Below are 21,197 nucleotides of genomic sequence, written 5' to 3'. Positions count from 1 at the left end.
TGGGCTTTGACAGTGGTATCAAGCCGTCCTTGTCTTCAGCAGGACACAGAAACAGGCACCAAGTCTACTAACCAAGTTCAACCACACTCTGCAACTTAATAGACCAGTGCTTTACAAATTAGCCAACTGTGTCATCAGCAAAGGCAGCCAATGTGCCAATCCTTTATAATTCTTCTGTAGTACTTTTCTTTCTCGTAGGCAAAATTAGCACTTTAACTGCACAAATCATACAGATTTTACACTTGAAGCACTCCATGAACACATACTTACACACCTTGCAGTTCATCTACACACACTTAAGCTAAAAACCCAAATGTGAAGTCAAAATTCGGCAAACCTAGTACATATTCAGTGCGTGTACATAGAAGCACTTTTTAATGCCACTTAAATGCACTAGATTTTAGACTGAAGATGCAATCTAAATGACTGTGCAGTATGTACTCCACTTTATTATTAATTAGGAATGAGAACATGATGGCTATGAGAGTATTGGAAGAGCCTGCTTCCATTCTGAATGGAAACCTGAATTGTGTGACCATTGGCAAAAACCGACCACGAAGGGACTCGAACCCTCAATCTTCTGATTCGAAGTCAGACGCCTTATCCATTAGGCCACGCGGTCATGTGTCCTGCTGCGTTTATTTATATACTGTAGGTGGTATGCAAGGATGGAAAATATATTATTTATAGTTATTTAGGTTTACAAACCATTGTGGGGTTTTTTCAGCTCCTTTCAATTAAATCACTTTTTTGGAATTTATATAATGAGAATGTCACCAGTACGATAAGCTATTGTTTTCTTTTTTGCATTTAAACCTCTTCCTTCATGAGATTAAAGCTCAGAGTATGCTTTATATAGCTCTGGATGTTTCCAGAGGTGGAGAGAAACTGTTTTGAAAGTAGTACAAACTGCTCCTTCCTGGATATTCCAATTTACACACACTCAAAGGTTGTATACGTTTCATGAATCCTGACTTGCCCTATTCAAGTGCCTGAAAGCCTTTCACCACCTCTAGAAACAACAGTTATACCAATCCAATTCAAATCATTTTTTCCAAAGGAATATCTTCTGCCGGGTCAAAAATGCATCTGACAAAGATAGGTGTTTAAAAATTGACTTTGTAGTTTCAGAACATCAACATGACTCTGAAGAGTACAGAAGTAAAATGGTACCATTTCAAAGTTCCTAATACCTCATAAACATCTGAGAGGAAGCATGTAATAAATATACTTATTTTTCTGGAAAATTAAGAGTGAACTTTGGTTTGCACCTCAGATGGAAATCGAACCCACAATTCCTGGCTTAGGAGGCCAGTGCCTTATCCATTAGGCCACTGAGGCACAGATAAATGCCAACAATCTAGAGGCATTATTTAAATGTATTCAATCGTCCAACACTGGTGTCTGCACACAGGATATTTCTCAGTTCTCTCCATAAGTAAACTTCCCATTTTCATCCTCTTCCATCCCCGACTTTAACACTCTGTTCTGTGCTATAATGGAGACTCTGCATTTGTAGCAAGTGCAGAGAAATTGGAGGAGTACCATTTTCGAATCAACACTTCTTCTTCCATGGATGCTTTTCTCATTAAACTGGGCTTTGACAGTGGTATCAAGCCGTCCTTGTCTTCAGCAGGACACAGAAACAGGCACCAAGTCTACTAACCAAGTTCAACCACACTCTGCAACTTAATAGACCAGTGCTTTACAAATTAGCCAACTGTGTCATCAGCAAAGGCAGCCAATGTGCCAATCCTTTATAATTCTTCTGTTGTACTTTTCTTTCTCGTAGGCAAAATTAGCACTTTAACTGCACAAATCATACAGATTTTACACTTGAAGCACTCCATGAACACATACTTACACACCTTGCAGTTCATCTACACACACTTAAGCTAAAAACCCATTCTGTGAAGTCAAAATTCGGCAAACCTAGTACATATTCAGTGCGTGTACATAGAAGCACTTTTTAATGCCACTTAAATGCACTAGATTTTAGACTGAAGATGCAATCTAAATGACTGTGCAGTATGTACTCCACTTTATTATTAATTAGGAATGAGAACATGATGGCTATGAGAGTATTGGAAGAGCCTGCTTCCATTCTGAATGGAAACCTGAATTGTGTGACCATTGGCAAAAACCGACCACGAAGGGACTTGAACCCTCAATCTTCTGATTCGAAGTCAGACGCCTTATCCATTAGGCCACGCGGTCATGTGTCCTGCTGCGTTTATTTATATACTGTAGGTGGTATGCAAGGATGGAAAATATATTATTTATAGTTATTTAGGTTTACAAACCATTGTGGGGTTTTTTCAGCTCCTTTCAATTAAATCACTTTTTTGGAATTTATATAATGAGAATGTCACCAGTACGATAAGCTATTGTTTTCTTTTTTGCATTTAAACCTCTTTCTTCATGAGATTAAAGCTCAGAGTATGCTTTATATAGCTCTGGATGTTTCCAGAAGTGGAGAGAAACTGTTTTGAAAGTAGTACAAACTGCTCCTTCCTGGATATTCCAATTTACACACACTCAAATGTTGTATACGTTTCATGAATCCTGACTTGCCCTATTCAAGTGCCTGAAAGCCTTTCACCACCTCTAGAAACAACAGTTACACCAATCCAATTCAAATCATTTTTTCCAAAGGAATATCTTCTGCCGGGTCAAAAATGCATCTGACAAAGATAGGTGTTTAAAAATTGACTTTGTAGTTTCAGAACATCAACATGACTCTGAAGAGTACAGAAGTAAAATGGTACCATTTCAAAGTTCCTAATACCTCATAAACATCTGAGAGGAAGCATGTAATAAATATACTTATTTGTCTGGAAAAGTAAGAGTGAACTTTAGTTTGCACCTCAGATGGGACTCGAACCCACCATCCCTGGCTTAAGAGGCCAGTGCCTTATCCATTAGGCCACTGAGGCACAGATAAATGCCAGCAATCTAGAGGCATTATTTAAATGTATTCAATCGTCCAACACTGGTGTCTGCACACAGGATATTTCTCAGTTCTCTCCATAAGTAAACTTCCCATTTTCATCCTCTTCCATCCCCGACTTTAACACTCTGTTCTGTGCTATAATGGAGACTCTGCATTTGTAGCAAGTGCAGAGAAATTGGAGGAGTACCACTTTCGAATCAACACTTCTTCTTCCATGGATGCTTTTCTCATTAAACTGGGCTTTGACAGTGGTATCAAGCCGTCCTTGTCTTCAGCAGGACACAGAAACAGGCACCAAGTCTACTAACCAAGTTCAACCACACTCTGCAACTTAATAGACCAGTGCTTTACAAATTAGCCAACTGTGTCATCAGCAAAGGCAGCCAATGTGCCAATCCTTTATAATTCTTCTGTAGTACTTTTCTTTCTCGTAGGCAAAATTAGCACTTTAACTGCACAAATCATAAAGATTTTACACTTGAAGCACTCCATGAACACATACTTACACTCCTTGCAGTTCATCTACACACACTTAAGCTAAAAACCCATTCTGTGAAGTCAAAATTCGGCAAACCTAGTACATATTCAGTGCGTGTACATAGAAGCACTTTTTAATGCCACTTAAATGCACTAGATTTTAGACTGAAGATGCAATCTAAATGACTGTGCAGTATGTACTCCACTTTATTATTAATTAGGAATGAGAACATGATGGCTATGAGAGTATTGGAAAAGCCTGCTTCCATTCTGAATGGAAACCTGAATTGTGTGACCATTGGCAAAAACCGACCACGAAGGGACTCGAACCCTCAATCTTCTGATTCGAAGTCAGACGCCTTATCCATTAGGCCACGCGGTCATGTGTCCTGCTGCGTTTATTTATATACTGTAGGTGGTATGCAAGGATGGAAAATATATTATTTATAGTTATTTAGGTTTACAAACCATTGTGGGGTTTTTTCAGCTCCTTTCAATTAAATCACTTTTTTGGAATTTATATAATGAGAATGTCACCAGTACGATAAGCTATTGTTTTCTTTTTTGCATTTAAACCTCTTCCTTCATGAGATTAAAGCTCAGAGTATGCTTTATATAGCTCTGGATGTTTCCAGAGGTGGAGAGAAACTGTTTTGAAAGTAGTACAAACTGCTCCTTCCTGGATATTCCAATTTACACACACTCAAAGGTTGTATACGTTTCATGAATCCTGACTTGCCCTATTCAAGTGCCTGAAAGCCTTTCACCACCTCTAGAAACAACAGTTATACCAATCCAATTCAAATAATTTTTTCCAAAGGAATATCTTCTGCCGGGTCAAAAATGCATCTGACAAAGATAGGTGTTTAAAAATTGACTTTGTAGTTTCAGAACATCAACATGACTCTGAAGAGTACAGAAGTAAAATGGTACCATTTCAAAGTTCCTAATACCTCATAAACATCTGAGAGGAAGCATGTAATAAATATACTTATTTTTCTGGAAAATTAAGAGTGAACTTTGGTTTGCACCTCAGATGGAAATCGAACCCACAATTCCTGGCTTAGGAGGCCAGTGCCTTATCCATTAGGCCACTGAGGCACAGATAAATGCCAACAATCTAGAGGCATTATTTAAATGTATTCAATCGTCCAACACTGGTGTCTGCACACAGGATATTTCTCAGTTCTCTCCATAAGTAAACTTCCCATTTTCATCCTCTTCCATCCCCGACTTTAACACTCTGTTCTGTGCTATAATGGAGACTCTGCATTTGTAGCAAGTGCAGAGAAATTGGAGGAGTACCATTTTCGAATCAACACTTCTTCTTCCATGGATGCTTTTCTCATTAAACTGGGCTTTGACAGTGGTATCAAGCCGTCCTTGTCTTCAGCAGGACACAGAAACAGGCACCAAGTCTACTAACCAAGTTCAACCACACTCTGCAACTTAATAGACCAGTGCTTTACAAATTAGCCAACTGTGTCATCAGCAAAGGCAGCCAATGTGCCAATCCTTTATAATTCTTCTGTAGTACTTTTCTTTCTCGTAGGCAAAATTAGCACTTTAACTGCACAAATCATACAGATTTTACACTTGAAGCACTCCATGAACACATACTTACACACCTTGCAGTTCATCTACACACACTTAAGCTAAAAACCCATTCTGTGAAGTCAAAATTCGGCAAACCTAGTACATATTCAGTGCGTGTACATAGAAGCACTTTTTAATGCCACTTAAATGCACTAGATTTTAGACTGAAGATGCAATCTAAATGACTGTGCAGTATGTACTCCACTTTATTATTAATTAGGAATGAGAACATGATGGCTATGAGAGTATTGGAAGAGCCTGCTTCCATTCTGAATGGAAACCTGAATTGTGTGACCATTGGCAAAAACCGACCACGAAGGGACTTGAACCCTCAATCTTCTGATTCGAAGTCAGACGCCTTATCCATTAGGCCACGCGGTCATGTGTCCTGCTGCGTTTATTTATATACTGTAGGTGGTATGCAAGGATGGAAAATATATTATTTATAGTTATTTAGGTTTACAAACCATTGTGGGGTTTTTTCAGCTCCTTTCAATTAAATCACTTTTTTGGAATTTATATAATGAGAATGTCACCAGTACGATAAGCTATTGTTTTCTTTTTTGCATTTAAACCTCTTTCTTCATGAGATTAAAGCTCAGAGTATGCTTTATATAGCTCTGGATGTTTCCAGAAGTGGAGAGAAACTGTTTTGAAAGTAGTACAAACTGCTCCTTCCTGGATATTCCAATTTACACACACTCAAAGGTTGTATACGTTTCATGAATCCTGACTTGCCCTATTCAAGTGCCTGAAAGCCTTTCACCACCTCTAGAAACAACAGTTACACCAATCCAATTCAAATCATTTTTTCCAAAGGAATATCTTCTGCCGGGTCAAAAATGCATCTGACAAAGATAGGTGTTTAAAAATTGACTTTGTAGTTTCAGAACATCAACATGACTCTGAAGAGTACAGAAGTAAAATGGTACCATTTCAAAGTTCCTAATACCTCATAAACATCTGAGAGGAAGCATGTAATAAATATACTTATTTTTCTGGAAAAGTAAGAGTGAACCTTGGTTTGCACCTCAGATGGGACTTGAACCCACAATCCCTGGCTTAGGAGGCCAGTGCCTTATCCATTAGGCCACTGAGGCACAGATAAATGCCAGCAATCTAAAGGCATTATTTAAATGTATTCAATCGTCCAACACTGGTGTCTGCACACAGGATATTTCTCAGTTCTCTCCATAAGTAAACTTCCCATTTTCATCCTCTTCCATCCCCGACTTTAACACTCTGTTCTGTGCTATAATGGAGTCTCTGCATTTGTAGCAAGTGCAGAGAAATTGGAGGAGTACCATTTTCGAATCAACACTTCTTCTTCCATGGATGCTTTTCTCATTAAACTGGGCTTTGACAGTGGTATCAAGCCGTCCTTGTCTTCAGCAGGACACAGAAACAGGCACCAAGTCTACTAACCAAGTTCAACCACACTCTGCAACTTAATAGACCAGTGCTTTACAAATTAGCCAACTGTGTCATCAGCAAAGGCAGCCAATGTGCCAATCCTTTATAATTCTTCTGTTGTACTTTTCTTTCTCGTAGGCAAAATTAGCACTTTAACTGCACAAATCATACAGATTTTACACTTGAAGCACTCCATGAACACATACTTACACACCTTGCAGTTCATCTACACACACTTAAGCTAAAAACCCATTCTGTGAAGTCAAAAGTCTGCAAACCTAGTACATATTCAATGCGTGTACATAGAAGCACTTTTTAATGCCACTTAAATGCACTAGATTTTAGACGGAAGATGCAATCTAAATGACTGTGCAGTATGTACTCCACTTTATTATTAATTAGGAATGAGAACATGATGGCTATGAGAGTATTGTAAGAGCCTGCTTCCATTCTGAATGGAAACCTGAATTGTGTGACCATTGGCAAAAACCGACCACGAAGGGACTCAATCCCTCAATCTTCTGATTCGAAGTCAGACGCCTTATCCATTAGGCCACGCGGTCATGTGCCCTGCTGCGTTTATTTATATACTGTAGGTGGTATGCAAGGATGGAAAATATATTATTTATAGTTATTTAGGTTTACAAACCATTGTGGGGTTTTTTCAGCTCCTTTCAATTAAATCACTTTTTTTGGAATTTATATAATGAGAATGTCACCAGTACGATAAGCTATTGTTTTCTTTTTTGCATTTAAACCTCTTTCTTCATGAGATTAAAGCTCAGAGTATGCTTTATATAGCTCTGGATGTTTCCAGAAGTGGAGAGAAACTGTTTTGAAAGTAGTACAAACTGCTCCTTCCTGGATATTCCAATTTACACACACTCAAATGTTGTATACGTTTCATGAATCCTGACTTGCCCTATTCAAGTGCCTGAAAGCCTTTCACCACCTCTAGAAACAACAGTTACACCAATCCAATTCAAATCATTTTTTCCAAAGGAATATCTTCTGCCGGGTCAAAAATGCATCTGACAAAGATAGGTGTTTAAAAATTGACTTTGTAGTTTCAGAACATCAACATGACTCTGAAGAGTACAGAAGTAAAATGGTACCATTTCAAAGTTCCTAATACCTCATAAACATCTGAGAGGAAGCATGTAATAAATATACTTATTTGTCTGGAAAAGTAAGAGTGAACTTTAGTTTGCACCTCAGATGGGACTCGAACCCACCATCCCTGGCTTAAGAGGCCAGTGCCTTATCCATTAGGCCACTGAGGCACAGATAAATGCCAGCAATCTAGAGGCATTATTTAAATGTATTCAATCGTCCAACACTGGTGTCTGCACACAGGATATTTCTCAGTTCTCTCCATAAGTAAACTTCCCATTTTCATCCTCTTCCATCCCCGACTTTAACACTCTGTTCTGTGCTATAATGGAGACTCTGCATTTGTAGCAAGTGCAGAGAAATTGGAGGAGTACCACTTTCGAATCAACACTTCTTCTTCCATGGATGCTTTTCTCATTAAACTGGGCTTTGACAGTGGTATCAAGCCGTCCTTGTCTTCAGCAGGACACAGAAACAGGCACCAAGTCTACTAACCAAGTTCAACCACACTCTGCAACTTAATAGACCAGTGCTTTACAAATTAGCCAACTGTGTCATCAGCAAAGGCAGCCAATGTGCCAATCCTTTATAATTCTTCTGTAGTACTTTTCTTTCTCGTAGGCAAAATTAGCACTTTAACTGCACAAATCATACAGATTTTACACTTGAAGCACTCCATGAACACATACTTACACACCTTGCAGTTCATCTACACACACTTAAGCTAAAAACCCATTCTGTGAAGTCAAAATTCGGCAAACCTAGTACATATTCAGTGCGTGTACATAGAAGCACTTTTTAATGCCACTTAAATGCACTAGATTTTAGACTGAAGATGCAATCTAAATGACTGTGCAGTATGTACTCCACTTTATTATTAATTAGGAATGAGAACATGATGGCTATGAGAGTATTGGAAAAGCCTGCTTCCATTCTGAATGGAAACCTGAATTGTGTGACCATTGGCAAAAACCGACCACGAAGGGACTCGAACCCTCAATCTTCTGATTCGAAGTCAGACGCCTTATCCATTAGGCCACGCGGTCATGTGTCCTGCTGCGTTTATTTATATACTGTAGGTGGTATGCAAGGATGGAAAATATATTATTTATAGTTATTTAGGTTTACAAACCATTGTGGGGTTTTTTCAGCTCCTTTCAATTAAATCACTTTTTTGGAATTTATATAATGAGAATGTCACCAGTACGATAAGCTATTGTTTTCTTTTTTGCATTTAAACCTCTTCCTTCATGAGATTAAAGCTCAGAGTATGCTTTATATAGCTCTGGATGTTTCCAGAGGTGGAGAGAAACTGTTTTGAAAGTAGTACAAACTGCTCCTTCCTGGATATTCCAATTTACACACACTCAAAGGTTGTATACGTTTCATGAATCCTGACTTGCCCTATTCAAGTGCCTGAAAGCCTTTCACCACCTCTAGAAACAACAGTTATACCAATCCAATTCAAATCATTTTTTCCAAAGGAATATCTTCTGCCGGGTCAAAAATGCATCTGACAAAGATAGGTGTTTAAAAATTGACTTTGTAGTTTCAGAACATCAACATGACTCTGAAGAGTACAGAAGTAAAATGGTACCATTTCAAAGTTCCTAATACCTCATAAACATCTGAGAGGAAGCATGTAATAAATATACTTATTTTTCTGGAAAATTAAGAGTGAACTTTGGTTTGCACCTCAGATGGAAATCGAACCCACAATTCCTGGCTTAGGAGGCCAGTGCCTTATCCATTAGGCCACTGAGGCACAGATAAATGCCAACAATCTAGAGGCATTATTTAAATGTATTCAATCGTCCAACACTGGTGTCTGCACACAGGATATTTCTCAGTTCTCTCCATAAGTAAACTTCCCATTTTCATCCTCTTCCATCCCCGACTTTAACACTCTGTTCTGTGCTATAATGGAGACTCTGCATTTGTAGCAAGTGCAGAGAAATTGGAGGAGTACCATTTTCGAATCAACACTTCTTCTTCCATGGATGCTTTTCTCATTAAACTGGGCTTTGACAGTGGTATCAAGCCGTCCTTGTCTTCAGCAGGACACAGAAACAGGCACCAAGTCTACTAACCAAGTTCAACCACACTCTGCAACTTAATAGACCAGTGCTTTACAAATTAGCCAACTGTGTCATCAGCAAAGGCAGCCAATGTGCCAATCCTTTATAATTCTTCTGTTGTACTTTTCTTTCTCGTAGGCAAAATTAGCACTTTAACTGCACAAATCATACAGATTTTACACTTGAAGCACTCCATGAACACATACTTACACACCTTGCAGTTCATCTACACACACTAAAGCTAAAAACCCATTCTGTGAAGTCAAAAGTCTGCAAACCTAGTACATATTCAGTGCGTGTACATAGAAGCACTTTTTAATGCCACTTAAATGCACTAGATTTTAGACTGAAGATGCAATCTAAATGACTGTGCAGTATGTACTCCACTTTATTATTAATTAGGAATGAGAACATGATGGCTATGAGAGTATTGGAAGAGCCTGCTTCCATTCTGAATGGAAACCTGAATTGTGTGACCATTGGCAAAAACCGACCACGAAGGGACTCGAACCCTCAATCTTCTGATTCGAAGTCAGACGCCTTATCCATTAGGCCACGCGGTCATGTGTCCTGCTGCGTTTATTTATATACTGTAGGTGGTATGCAAGGATGGAAAATATATTATTTATAGTTATTTAGGTTTACAAACCATTGTGGGGTTTTTTCAGCTCCTTTCAATTAAATCACTTTTTTTGGAATTTATATAATAAGAATGTCACCAGTACGATAAGCTATTGTTTTCTTTTTTGCATTTAAACCTCTTTCTTCATGAGATTAAAGCTCAGAGTATGCTTTATATAGCTCTTGATGTTTCCAGAAGTGGAGAGAAACTGTTTTGAAAGTAGTACAAACTGCTCCTTCCTGGATATTCCAATTTACACACACTCAAAGGTTGTATACGTTTCATGAATCCTGACTTGCCCTATTCAAGTGCCTGAAAGCCTTTCACCACCTCTAGGAACAACAGTTACACCAATCCAATTCAAATCATTTTTTCCAAAGGAATATCTTCTGCCGGGTCAAAAATGCATCTGACAAAGATAGGTGTTTAAAAATTGACTTTGTAGTTTCAGAACATCAACATGACTCTGAAGAGTACAGAAGTTAAATGGTACCATTTCAAAGTTCCTAATACCTCATAAACATCTGAGAGGAAGCATGTAATAAATATACTTATTTTTCTGGAAAAGTAAGAGTGAACCTTGGTTTGCACCTCAGATGGGACTCGAACCCACAATCCCTGGCTTAGGAGGCCAGTGCCTTATCCATTAGGCCACTGAGGCACAGATAAATGCCAGCAATCTAGAGGCATTATTTAAATGTATTCAATCGTCCAACACTGGTGTCTGCACACAGGATATTTCTCAGTTCTCTCCATAAGTAAACTTCCCATTTTCATCCTCTTCCATCCCCGACTTTAACACTCTGTTCTGTGCTATAATGGAGACTCTGCATTTGTAGCAAGTGCAGAGAAATTGGAGGAGTACCATTTTCGAATCAACACTTCTTCTTCCATGGATGCTTTTCTCATTAAACTGGGCTTTGACAGTGGTATCAAGCCGTCCTTGTCTTCAGCAGGACACAGAAACAGGCACCAAGTCTACTTACCAAGTTCAACCACACTCTGCAACTTAATAGACCAGTGCTTTACAAATTAGCCAACTGTGTCATCAGCAAAGGCAGCCAATGTGCCAATCCTTTATAATTCTTCTGTAGTACTTTTCTTTCTCGTAGGCAAAATTAGCACTTTAACTGCACAAATCATACAGATTTTACACTTGAAGCACTCCATAAACACATACTTACACACCTTGCAGTTCATCTACACACACTTAAGCTAAAAACCCATTCTGTGAAGTCAAAAGTCTGCAAACCTAGTACATATTCAATGCGTGTACATAGAAGCACTTTTTAATGCCACTTAAATGCACTAGATTTTAGACTGAAGATGCAATCTAAATGACTGTGCAGTATGTACTCCACTTTATTATTAATTAGGAATGAGAACATGATGGCTATGAGAGTATTGGAAGAGCCTGCTTCCATTCTGAATGGAAACCTGAATTGTGTGACCATTGGCAAAAACCGACCACGAAGGGACTCGAACCCTCAATCTTCTGATTCGAAGTCAGACGCCTTATCCATTAGGCCACGCGGTCATGTGTCCTGCTGCGTTTATTTATATACTGTAGGTGGTATGCAAGGATGGAAAATATATTATTTATAGTTATTTAGGTTTACAAACCATTGTGGGGTTTTTTCAGCTCCTTTCAATTAAATCACTTTTTTGGAATTTATATAATGAGAATGTCACCAGTACGATAAGCTATTGTTTTCTTTTTTGCATTTAAACCTCTTTCTTCATGAGATTAAAGCTCAGAGTATGCTGTATATAGCTCTGGATGTTTCCAGAAGTGGAGAGAAAATGTTTTGAAAGTAGTACAAACTGCTCCTTCCTGGATATTCCAATTTACACACACTCAAAGGTTGTATACGTTTCATGAATCCTGACTTGCCCTATTCAAGTGCCTGAAAGCCTTTCACCACCTCTAGAAACAACAGTTACACCAATCCAATTCAAATCATTTTTTCCAAAGGAATATCTTCTGCCGGGTCAAAAATGCATCTGACAAAGATAGGTGTTTAAAAATTGACTTTGTAGTTTCAGAACATCAACATGACTCTGAAGAGTACAGAAGTAAAATGGTACCATTTCAAAGTTCCTAATACCTCATAAACATCTGAGAGGAAGCATGTAATAAATATACTTATTTTTCTGGAAAAGTAAGAGTGAACTTTGGTTTGCATCTCAGATGGGACTCGAACCCACAATTCCTGGCTTAGGAGGCCAGTGCCTTATCCATTAGGCCACTGAGGCACAGTTTAATGCCAACAATCTAGAGGCATTATTTAAATGTATTCAATCGTCCAACACTGGTGTCTGCACACAGGATATTTCTCAGTTCTCTCCATAAGTAAACTTCCCATTTTCATCCTCTTCCATCCCCGACTTTAACACTCTGTTCTGTGCTATAATGGAGACTCTGCATTTGTAACAAGTGCAGAGAAATTGGAGGAGTACCATTTTCGAATCAACACTTCTTCCATGGATGCTTTCTCATTAAACTGGGCTTTGACAGTGGTATCAAGCCGTCCTTGTCTTCAGCAGGACACAGAAACAGGCACCAAGTCTACTAACCAAGTTCAACCACACTCTGCAACTTAATAGACCAGTGCTTTACAAATTAGCCAACTGTGTCATCAGCAAAGGCAGCCAATGTGCCAATCCTTTATAATTCTTCTGTTGTACTTTTCTTTCTCGTAGGCAAAATTAGCACTTTAACTGCACAAATCATACAGATTTTACACTTGAAGCACTCCATGGACACATACTTACACACCTTGCAGTTCATCTACACACACTTAAGCTAAAAACCCATTCTGTGAAGTCAAAATTCGGCAAACCTAGTACATATTCAGTGCGTGTACATAGAAGCACTTTTTAATGCCACTTAAATGCACTAGATTTTAGACTGAAGATGCAATCTAAATGACTGTGCAGTATGTACTCCACTTTATTATTAATTAGGAATGAGAACATGATGGCTATGAGAGTATTGGAAGAGCCTGCTTCCATTCTGAATGGAAACCTGAATTGTGTGACCATTGGCAAAAACCGACCACGAAGGGACTCGATCCCTCAATCATCTGATTCGAAGTCAGACGCCTTATCCATTAGGCCACGCGGTCATGTGCCCTGCTGCGTTTATTTATATACTGTAGGTGGTATGCAAGGATGGAAAATATATTATTTATAGTTATTTAGGTTTACAAACCATTGTGGGGTTTTTTCAGCTCCTTTCAATTAAATCACTTTTTTTGGAATTTATATAATGAGAATGTCACCAGTACGATAAGCTATTGTTTTCTTTTTTGCATTTAAACCTCTTTCTTCATGAGATTAAAGCTCAGAGTATGCTTTATATAGCTCTGGATGTTTCCAGAAGTGGAGAGAAACTGTTTTGAAAGTAGTACAAACTGCTCCTTCCTGGATATTCCAATTTACACACACTCAAATGTTGTATACGTTTCATGAATCCTGACTTGCCCTATTCAAGTGCCTGAAAGCCTTTCACCACCTCTAGAAACAACAGTTACACCAATCCAATTCAAATCATTTTTTCCAAAGGAATATCTTCTGCCGGGTCAAAAATGCATCTGACAAAGATAGGTGTTTAAAAATTGACTTTGTAGTTTCAGAACATCAACATGACTCTGAAGAGTACAGAAGTAAAATGGTACCATTTCAAAGTTCCTAATACCTCATAAACATCTGAGAGGAAGCATGTAATAAATATACTTATTTTTCTGGAAAAGTAAGAAGGAACTTTAGTTTGCACCTCAGATGGGACTCGAACCCACCATCCCTGGCTTAAGAGGCCAGTGCCTTATCCATTAGTCCACTGAGGCACAGAAAAATGCCAGCAATCTAGAGGCATTATTTAAATGTATTCAATCGTCCAACACTGGTGTCTGCACACAGGATATTTCTCAGTTCTCTCCATAAGTAAACTTCCCATTTTCATCCTCTTCCATCCCCGACTTTAACACTCTGTTCTGTGCTATAATGGAGACTCTGCATTTGTAGCAAGTGCAGAGAAATTGGAGGAGTACCACTTTCGAATCAACACTTCTTCTTCCATGGATGCTTTTCTCATTAAACTGGGCTTTGACAGTGGTATCAAGCCGTCCTTGTCTTCAGCAGGACACAGAAACAGGCACCAAGTCTACTAACAAAGTTCAACCACACTCTGCAACTTAATAGACCAGTGCTTTACAAATTAGCCAACTGTGTCATCAGCAAAGGCAGCCAATGTGCCAATCCTTTATAATTCTTCTGTAGTACTTTTCTTTCTCGTAGGCAAAATTAGCACTTTAACTGCACAAATCATACAGATTTTACACTTGAAGCACTCCATGAACACATACTTACACACCTTGCAGTTCATCTACACACACTTAAGCTAAAAACCCATTCTGTGAAGTCAAAATTCGGCAAACCTAGTACATATTCAGTGCGTGTACATAGAAGCACTTTTTAATGCCACTTAAATGCACTAGATTTTAGACTGAAGATGCAATCTAAATGACTGTGCAGTATGTACTCCACTTTATTATTAATTAGGAATGAGAACATGATGGCTATGAGAGTATTGGAAGAGCCTGCTTCCATTCTGAATGGAAACCTGAATTGTGTGACCATTGGCAAAAACCGACCACGAAGGGACTCGAACCCTCAATCTTCTGATTCGAAGTCAGACGCCTTATCCATTAGGCCACGCGGTCATGTGTCCTGCTGCGTTTATTTATATACTGTAGGTGGTATGCAAGGATGGAAAATATATTATTTATAGTTATTTAGGTTTACAAACCATTGTGGGGTTTTTTCAGCTCCTTTCAATTAAATCACTTTTTTGGAATTTATATAATGAGAATGTCACCAGTACGATAAGCTATTGTTTTCTTTTTTGCATTTAAACCTCTTTCTTCATGAGATTAAAGCTCAGAATATGCTGTATATAGCTCTGGATGTTTCCAGAAGTGGAGAGAAAATGTTTTGAAAGTAGTACAAACTGCTCCTTCCTGGATATTCCAATTTACACACACTCAAAGGTTGTATACGTTTCATGAATCCTGACTTGCCCTATTCAAGTGCCTGAAAGCCTTTCACCACCTCTAGGAACAACAGTTACGCCAATCCAATTCAAATCATTTTTTCCAAAGGAATATCTTCTGCCGGGTCAAAAATGCATCTGACAAAGATAGGTGTTTAAAAATTGACTTTGTAGTTTCAGAACATCAACATGACTCTGAAGAGTACAGAAGTAAAATGGTACCATTTCAAAGTTCCTAATACCTCATAAACATCTGAGAGGAAACATGTAATAAATATACTTATTTTTCTGGAAAAGTAAGAGTGAACCTTGGTTTGCACCTCAGATGGGACTCGAACCCACAATCCCTGGCTTAGGAGGCCAGTGCCTTATCCATTAGGCCACTGAGGCACAGATAAATGCCAGCAATCTAGAGGCATTATTTAAATGTATTCAATCGTCCAACACTGGTGTCTGCACACAGGATATTTCTCAGTTCTCTCCATAAGTAAACTTCCCATTTTCATCCTCTTCCATCCCCGACTTTAACACTCTGTTCTGTGCTATAATGGAGACTCTGCATTTGTAGCAAGTGCAGAGAAATTGGAGGAGTACCATTTTCGAATCAACACTTCTTCTTCCATGGATGCTTTTCTCATTAAACTGGGCTTTGACAGTGGTATCAAGCCGTCCTTGTCTTCAGCAGGACACATAAACAGGCACCAAGTCTACTAACCAAGTTCAACCACACTCTGCAACTTAATAGACCAGTGCTTTACAAATTAGCCAACTGTGTCATCAGCAAAGGCAGCCAATGTGCCAATCCTTTATAATTCTTCTGTTGTACTTTTCTTTCTCGTAGGCAAAATTAGCACTTTAACTGCACAAATCATACAGATTTTACACTTGAAGCACTCCATGAACACATACTTACACACCTTGCAGTTCATCTACATACACTTAAGCTAAAAACCCATTCTGTGAAGTCAAAAGTCTGCAAACCTAGTACATATTCAGTGCGTGTACATAGAAGCACTTTTTAATGCCACTTAAATGCACTAGATTTTAGACTGAAGATGCAATCTAAATGACTGTGCAGTATGTACTCCACTTTATTATTAATTAGGAATGAGAACATGATGGCTATGAGAGTATTGGAAGAGCCTGCTTCTATTCTGAATGGAAACCTGAATTGTGTGACCATTGGCAAAACCCGACCACGAAGGGACTCGATCCCTCAATCTTCTGATTCGAAGTCAGACGCCTTATCCATTAGGCCACGCGGTCATGTGCCCTGCTGCGTTTATTTATATACTGTAGGTGGTATGCAAGGATGGAAAATATATTATTTATAGTTATTTAGGTTTACAAACCATAGTGGGGTTTTTTCAGCTCCTTTCAATTAAATCACTTTTTTTGGAATTTATATAATGAGAATGTCACCAGTACGATAAGCTATTGTTTTCTTTTTTGCATTTAAACCTCTTTCTTCATGAGATTAAAGCTCAGAGTATGCTTTATATAGCTCTGGATGTTTCCAGAAGTGGAGAGAAACTGTTTTGAAAGTAGTACAAACTGCTCCTTCCTGGATATTCCAATTTACACACACTCAAATGTTGTATACGTTTCATGAATCCTGACTTGCCCTATTCAAGTGCCTGAAAGCCTTTCACCACCTCTAGAAACAACAGTTACACCAATCCAATTCAAATAATTTTTTCCAAAGGAATATCTTCTGCCGGGTCAAAAATGCATCTGACAAAGATAGGTGTTTAAAAATTGACTTTGTAGTTTCAGAACATCAACATGACTCTGAAGAGTACAGAAGTAAAATGGTACCATTTCAAAGTTCCTAATACCTCATAAACATCTGAGAGGAAGCATGTAATAAATATACTTATTTGTCTGGAAAAGTAAGAGTTAACTTTAGTTGCACCTCAGATGGGACTCGATCCCACCATCCCTGGCTTAAGAGGCCAGTGCCTTATCCATTAGGCCACTGAGGCACAGATAAATGCCAGCAATCTAGAGGCATTATTTAAATGTATTCAATCGTCCAACACTGGTGTCTGCACACAGGATATTTCTCAGTTCTCTCCATAAGTAAACTTCCCATTTTCATCCTCTTCCATCCCCGACTTTAACACTCTGTTCTGTGCTATAATGGAGACTCTGCATTTGTAGCAAGTGCAGAGAAATTGGAGGAGTACCACTTTCGAATCAACACTTCTTCTTCCATGGATGCTTTTCTCATTAAACTGGGCTTTGACAGTGGTATCAAGCCGTCCTTGTCTTCAGCAGGACACAGAAACAGGCACCAAGTCTACTAACCAAGTTCAACCACACTCTGCAACTTAATAGACCAGTGCTTTACAAATTAGCCAACTGTGTCATCAGCAAAGGCAGCCAATGTGCCAATCCTTTATAATTCTTCTGTAGTACTTTTCTTTCTCGTAGGCAAAATTAGCACTTTAACTGCACAAATCATACAGATTTTACACTTGAAGCACTCCATGAACACATACCTACACACCTTGCAGTTCATCTACACACACTTAAGCTAAAAACCCATTCTGTGAAGTCAAAATTCGGCAAACCTAGTACATATTCAGTGCGTGTACATAGAAGCACTTTTTAATGCCACTTAAATGCACTAGATTTTAGACTGAAGATGCAATCTAAATGACTGTGCAGTATGTACTCCACTTTATTATTAATTAGGAATGAGAACATGATGGCTATGAGAGTATTGGAAGAGCCTGCTTCCATTCTGAATGGAAACCTGAATTGTGTGACCATTGGCAAAAACCGACCACGAAGGGACTCGAACCCTCAATCTTCTGATTCGAAGTCAGACGCCTTATCCATTAGGCCACGCGGTCATGTGTCCCGCTGCGTTTTTTTATATACTGTAGGTGGTATGCAAGGATGGAAAATATATTATTTATAGTTATTTAGGTTTACAAACCATTGTGGGGTTTTTTCAGGTCCTTTCAATTAAATCACTTTTTTGGAATTTATATAATGAGAATGTCACCAGTACGATAAGCTATTGTTTTCTTTTTTGCATTTAAACCTCTTTCTTCATGAGATTAAAGCTCAGAGTATGCTTTATATAGCTCTGGATGTTTCCAGAAGTGGAGAGAAACTGTTTTGAAAGTAGTACAAACTGCTCCTTCCTGGATATTCCAATTTACACACACTCAAAGGTTGTATACGTTTCATGAATCCTGACTTGCCCTATTCAAGTGCCTGAAAGCCTTTCACCACCTCTAGAAACAACAGTTACACCAATCCAATTCAAATCATTTTTTCCAAAGGAATATCTTCTGCCGGGTCAAAAATGCATCTGACAAAGATAGGTGTTTAAAAATTGACTTTGTAGTTTCAGAACATCAACATGACTCTGAAGAGTACAGAAGTAAAAGGGTACCATTTCAAAGTTCCTAATACCTCATAAACATCTGAGAGGAAGCATGTAATAAATATACTTATTTTTCTGGAAAATTAAGAGTGAACTTTGGTTTGCACCTCAGATGGGACTCGAACCCACAATTCCTGGCTTAGGAGGCCAGTGCCTTATCCATTAGGCCACTGAGGCACAGATAAATGCCAACAATCTAGAGGCATTATTTAAATGTATTCAATCGTCCAACACTGGTGTCTGCACACAGGATATTTCTCAGTTCTCTCCATAAGTAAACTTCCCATTTTCATCCTCTTCCATCCCCGACTTTAACACTCTGTTCTGTGCTATAATGGAGACTCTGCATTTGTAGCAAGTGCAGAGAAATTGGAGGAGTACCATTTTCGAATCAACACTTCTTCTTCCATGGATGCTTTTCTCATTAAACTGGGCTTTGACAGTGGTATCAAGCCGTCCTTGTCTTCAGCAGGACACAGAAACAGGCACCAAGTCTACTAACCAAGTTCAACCACACTCTGCAACTTAATAGACCAGTGCTTTACAAATTAGCCAACTGTGTCATCAGCAAAGGCAGCCAATGTGCCAATCCTTTATAATTCTTCTGTTGTACTTTTCTTTCTCGTAGGCAAAATTAGCACTTTAACTGCACAAATCATACAGATTTTACACTTGAAGCACTCCATGAACACATACTTACACACCTTGCAGTTCATCTACACACACTTAAGCTAAAAACCCATTCTGTGAAGTCAAAAGTCTGCAAACCTAGTACATATTCAGTGCGTGTACATAGAAGCACTTTTTAATGCCACTTAAATGCACTAGATTTTAGACTGAAGATGCAATCTAAATGACTGTGCAGTATGTACTCCACTTTATTATTAATTAGGAATGAGAACATGATGGCTATGAGAGTATTGGAAGAGCCTGCTTCCATTCTGAATGGAAACCTGAATTGTGTGACCATTGGCAAAAACCGACCACGAAGGGACTCGAACCCTCAATCTTCTGATTCGAAGTCAGACGCCTTATCCATTAGGCCACGCGGTCATGTGTCCTGCTGCGTTTATTTATATACTGTAGGTGGTATGCAAGGATGGAAAATATATTATTTATAGTTATTTAGGTTTACAAACCATTGTGGGGTTTTTTCAGCTCCTTTCAATTAAATCACTTTTTTTGGAATTTATATAATGAAAATGTCACCAGTACGATAAGCTATTGTTTTCTTTTTTGCATTTAAACCTCTTTCTTCATGAGATTAAAGCTCAGAGTATGCTTTATATAGCTCTTGATGTTTCCAGAAGTGGAGAGAAACTGTTTTGAAAGTAGTACAAACTGCTCCTTCCTGGATATTCCAATTTACACACACTCAAAGGTTGTATACGTTTCATGAATCCTGACTTGCCCTATTCAAGTGCCTGAAAGCCTTTCACCACCTCTAGGAACAACAGTTACACCAATCCAATTCAAATCATTTTTTCCAAAGGAATATCTTCTGCCGGGTCAAAAATGCATCTGACAAAGATAGGTGTTTAAAAATTGACTTTGTAGTTTCAGAACATCAACATGACTCTGAAGAGTACAGAAGTAAAATGGTACCATTTCAAAGTTCCTAATACCTCATAAACATCTGAGAGGAAGCATGTAATAAATATACTTATTTTTCTGGAAAAGTAAGAGTGAACCTTGGTTTGCACCTCAGATGGGACTCGAACCCACAATCCATGGCTTAGGAGGCCAGTGCCTTATCCATTAGGCCACTGAGGCACAGATAAATGCCAGCAATCTAGAGGCATTATTTAAATGTATTCAATCGTCCAACACTGGTGTCTGCACACAGGATATTTCTCAGTTCTCTCCATAAGTAAACTTCCCATTTTCATCCTCTTCCATCCCCGACTTTAACACTCTGTTCTGTGCTATAATGGAGACTCTGCATTTGTAGCAAGTGCAGAGAAATTGGAGGAGTACCATTTTCGAATCAACACTTCTTCTTCCATGGATGCTTTTCTCATTAAACTGGGCTTTGACAGTGGTATCAAGCCGTCCTTGTCTTCAGCAGGACACAGAAACAGGCACCAAGTCTACTAACCAAGTTCAACCACACTCTGCAACTTAATAGACCAGTGCTTTACAAATTAGCCAACTGTGTCATCAGCAAAGGCAGCCAATGTGCCAATCCTTTATAATTCTTCTGTAGTACTTTTCTTTCTCGTAGGCAAAATTAGCACTTTAACTGCACAAATCATACAGATTTTACACTTGAAGCACTCCATGAACACATACTTACACACCTTGCAGTTCATCTACACACACTTAAGCTAAAAACCCATTCTGTGAAGTCAAAAGTCTGCAAACCTAGTACATATTCAGTGCGTGTACATAGAAGCACTTTTTAATGCCACTTAAATGCACTAGATTTTAGACTGAAGATGCAATCTAAATGACTGTGCAGTATGTACTCCACTTTATTATTAATTAGG

General features: G+C 38.6%; 19 non-coding genes across 19 annotated transcripts; all 19 read right to left on the bottom strand.

Moving 5' to 3' along the window:
* Positions 1-549: 549 nt before the first annotated feature.
* On the bottom strand, positions 550-622 carry TRNAR-UCG (transfer RNA arginine (anticodon UCG)). Its single transcript has one exon. It is a non-coding gene; the product is annotated as a tRNA-Arg (tRNA).
* Positions 623-2,144: 1,522 nt separating this feature from the next.
* On the bottom strand, positions 2,145-2,217 carry TRNAR-UCG (transfer RNA arginine (anticodon UCG)). Its single transcript has one exon. It is a non-coding gene; the product is annotated as a tRNA-Arg (tRNA).
* A 1,522-nt stretch (positions 2,218-3,739) lies between these two features.
* On the bottom strand, positions 3,740-3,812 carry TRNAR-UCG (transfer RNA arginine (anticodon UCG)). Its single transcript has one exon. It is a non-coding gene; the product is annotated as a tRNA-Arg (tRNA).
* Positions 3,813-5,334: 1,522 nt separating this feature from the next.
* TRNAR-UCG (transfer RNA arginine (anticodon UCG)) lies at positions 5,335-5,407 on the bottom strand. The gene has a single exon. It is a non-coding gene; the product is annotated as a tRNA-Arg (tRNA).
* A 646-nt stretch (positions 5,408-6,053) lies between these two features.
* On the bottom strand, positions 6,054-6,126 carry TRNAR-CCU (transfer RNA arginine (anticodon CCU)). Its single transcript has one exon. It is a non-coding gene; the product is annotated as a tRNA-Arg (tRNA).
* Positions 6,127-6,929: 803 nt separating this feature from the next.
* On the bottom strand, positions 6,930-7,002 carry TRNAR-UCG (transfer RNA arginine (anticodon UCG)). The gene has a single exon. It is a non-coding gene; the product is annotated as a tRNA-Arg (tRNA).
* Positions 7,003-8,525: 1,523 nt separating this feature from the next.
* Positions 8,526-8,598, bottom strand: TRNAR-UCG (transfer RNA arginine (anticodon UCG)). The gene has a single exon. It is a non-coding gene; the product is annotated as a tRNA-Arg (tRNA).
* A 1,522-nt stretch (positions 8,599-10,120) lies between these two features.
* On the bottom strand, positions 10,121-10,193 carry TRNAR-UCG (transfer RNA arginine (anticodon UCG)). Its single transcript has one exon. It is a non-coding gene; the product is annotated as a tRNA-Arg (tRNA).
* Positions 10,194-10,840: 647 nt separating this feature from the next.
* On the bottom strand, positions 10,841-10,913 carry TRNAR-CCU (transfer RNA arginine (anticodon CCU)). The gene has a single exon. It is a non-coding gene; the product is annotated as a tRNA-Arg (tRNA).
* Positions 10,914-11,716: 803 nt separating this feature from the next.
* On the bottom strand, positions 11,717-11,789 carry TRNAR-UCG (transfer RNA arginine (anticodon UCG)). Its single transcript has one exon. It is a non-coding gene; the product is annotated as a tRNA-Arg (tRNA).
* A 644-nt stretch (positions 11,790-12,433) lies between these two features.
* TRNAR-CCU (transfer RNA arginine (anticodon CCU)) lies at positions 12,434-12,508 on the bottom strand. Its single transcript has one exon. It is a non-coding gene; the product is annotated as a tRNA-Arg (tRNA).
* Positions 12,509-13,307: 799 nt separating this feature from the next.
* TRNAR-UCG (transfer RNA arginine (anticodon UCG)) lies at positions 13,308-13,380 on the bottom strand. The gene has a single exon. It is a non-coding gene; the product is annotated as a tRNA-Arg (tRNA).
* A 1,523-nt stretch (positions 13,381-14,903) lies between these two features.
* TRNAR-UCG (transfer RNA arginine (anticodon UCG)) lies at positions 14,904-14,976 on the bottom strand. Its single transcript has one exon. It is a non-coding gene; the product is annotated as a tRNA-Arg (tRNA).
* A 646-nt stretch (positions 14,977-15,622) lies between these two features.
* On the bottom strand, positions 15,623-15,695 carry TRNAR-CCU (transfer RNA arginine (anticodon CCU)). Its single transcript has one exon. It is a non-coding gene; the product is annotated as a tRNA-Arg (tRNA).
* Positions 15,696-16,498: 803 nt separating this feature from the next.
* Positions 16,499-16,571, bottom strand: TRNAR-UCG (transfer RNA arginine (anticodon UCG)). Its single transcript has one exon. It is a non-coding gene; the product is annotated as a tRNA-Arg (tRNA).
* A 1,522-nt stretch (positions 16,572-18,093) lies between these two features.
* TRNAR-UCG (transfer RNA arginine (anticodon UCG)) lies at positions 18,094-18,166 on the bottom strand. Its single transcript has one exon. It is a non-coding gene; the product is annotated as a tRNA-Arg (tRNA).
* Positions 18,167-18,812: 646 nt separating this feature from the next.
* Positions 18,813-18,885, bottom strand: TRNAR-CCU (transfer RNA arginine (anticodon CCU)). The gene has a single exon. It is a non-coding gene; the product is annotated as a tRNA-Arg (tRNA).
* Positions 18,886-19,688: 803 nt separating this feature from the next.
* Positions 19,689-19,761, bottom strand: TRNAR-UCG (transfer RNA arginine (anticodon UCG)). Its single transcript has one exon. It is a non-coding gene; the product is annotated as a tRNA-Arg (tRNA).
* Positions 19,762-20,408: 647 nt separating this feature from the next.
* Positions 20,409-20,481, bottom strand: TRNAR-CCU (transfer RNA arginine (anticodon CCU)). Its single transcript has one exon. It is a non-coding gene; the product is annotated as a tRNA-Arg (tRNA).
* Positions 20,482-21,197: the final 716 nt, after the last annotated feature.

This window comes from Lissotriton helveticus, chromosome 5_1 (assembly GCF_964261635.1).
Source record: "Lissotriton helveticus chromosome 5_1, aLisHel1.1, whole genome shotgun sequence".
NCBI lineage: Eukaryota > Metazoa > Chordata > Amphibia > Caudata > Salamandridae > Lissotriton > Lissotriton helveticus.
This window is presented reverse-complemented; position numbering and strand designations above follow the sequence as displayed.